The sequence below is a fragment of the Lactuca saligna genome, chromosome 8 (assembly GCF_052625555.1).
Source record: "Lactuca saligna cultivar CGN05327 chromosome 8, ASM5262555v1, whole genome shotgun sequence".
In the NCBI taxonomy this organism is placed as follows: Eukaryota; Viridiplantae; Streptophyta; class Magnoliopsida; order Asterales; family Asteraceae; genus Lactuca; species Lactuca saligna.
Window position 1 is genome coordinate 217798897 of NC_136424.1, and position 2212 is coordinate 217801108.

Here is a 2212-nt window from a genome sequence, read left to right on the forward strand (position 1 = left end):
TTTCAACATAGCCTTATTCACGAGACAAGATCAACACAAGCTAGTGTGGTTAGGTAACATACACAGGTATTTTGATCCCAGAAATACATTCAATCATTTGATCAAAAAAAGATTTGAGAAAAATGCAGTTTCTTGTTGTAAAAAATGTAGTATAAGATCCTTAGCTCAAATAGATTTAGTTGATCCGAGCTTCCAGTCTTGTGACCAATACATTTTCCAATCACACCTATTAAGTATTTCCATCCTACATTACAAAACTAATCAAGGATGCTCTTGTAGGGATCATGAGTAAGGCCCTTGAGTTTGAAGTTATACCCTAGTTTTTCACGAACAATCTTGCAGCTTTCATCAAGAGTTTTAGAGTAACTATCATATCACGGAAGACGAAGAGCAATTCGAATGGGTTTACAATCAATATTAACCCTATATATGACCATCTCCAATGGTTCCAGAGATGGCTTGAGGGATGATATCAACAAAACATTTGTAGTAGAACTCACATACATGTTTAAGGTAGAAAGGGTCCGAAAAGTCGTAGAATGCATACCAAACTGGACTACTTTTGACATATTCGACAAAGTCATCGACTCTAAAATTCAAAAGCTACTTTGAAATTTTATTTGAGAACGCCACATTTGTTGATTGGATGATGATAGTAGCATCAGAAGCATGAGGACCTTTGATGATGAATTTGGAGCCTTTTTTTAGAGAGAAAACTAATTGCTTTTTGAATCGCTTCTGAAATTGACCTAGAGTGGTGAATTCCGAGTTTATACCCAATAAGTTTCTTCATTTTTACGTAATCATGAGAGAAGAGACATGCATTGTAAAATTCTAATATCCCAATATAATGAAGAACCTTTTAACGTCTGTAACATGCATAAAAATCACAGCCATTTTAAACTCTTCAAAGCAACCCCTTTACTAACAAAAGTGTTTACAAAACCAATTTTTCCAAAACATGATTTGAAAACACAATCACCCAAGATCCAATCAGTAGTGAAACCAAGGATATCTACAGTCACGCCATCGCCTTGCCATAGTCCTCTAAAGAACTTGAAACCATAAACAAAAACTATAACCATGAAGCTAAGTGAGTTCCCCCAAAGTACCAAAACATGAAAATATAACATATTCAAATAATAGCATGTACTGGGTCCACAACTAAAAGATTGTATTTCACCTTGAGCTTAGATTATGAGTCTGGGTTGCCTATCGGCCCACAACTCATATATGGATTGCTCCTAAGCTAACATCATAAGTTTGTCTTGCCCTCGGGGCCCACAGCTCATGACTGGCTTCCTCCCCGGCCCAATCAGTCAACAGACTGAAATACCTTCAAGCCCTCAATATGACTCTGGCATACCACACGGTCCTCAGCTTGTGTCTGCAATGCACCTAAGCGCTCAGTCTGAGTCTGGTATGCCCTACCTGGCCCTCAACTCATATCGGAAATGCTCCAGGGTTTGTTAGGTACGACACGGAGCATTACAACCTTAACCTAACATAATATGTCGACATATACTAGATAACAAATATATACAGATAATCATGCAGATCTACCACATAGTATATCGACAACTAGCATAATCATGCATATGTATTCCATACTCAACATATCAACGAATAAAAGGATATCAAACCAATGGGTCGGCCTTGGTGCCTTCACTACAAGAAAAATACCCTTTAATGACACGCAAACAATGACATGCTCTGATTTACGATACACATTTTTTTGTATCCTAAAAATAATGTCAACCTTCCAAATTTTGAAGGATAGAGGACATGCATTTGTGCATGCCCTAAAACTATTGCCACATGAAAAAAAATTACAAACATGGAGGGCGGTTATTTTAAATGTATGTCCTCTATGAATGTCGTTTTATAATTTTTTACTTAAAATGTGCGTTGCTAAAGGGGAAATGAAATCCTCTAAAATTATAAAATTTGGAAATACCCTGCTTCAATATCTCCCTTCATTATCTTCTTCCCATCTCTCTACAAGCCCTAACCACGATACCATCTTTGTTTTTCACTCCTTCTTTCACATTAATTATCCTTCACAACCTCATATCACTTACATGTTACCACTATACATTTGCGACATCGTATAACCGACCACCGTCATAACTCCTCTAACCACTGACACCCATCATAATTGATCTCATAACACTTACATGTTATGAAATTAGATCACTTCAACGTTTTCTAC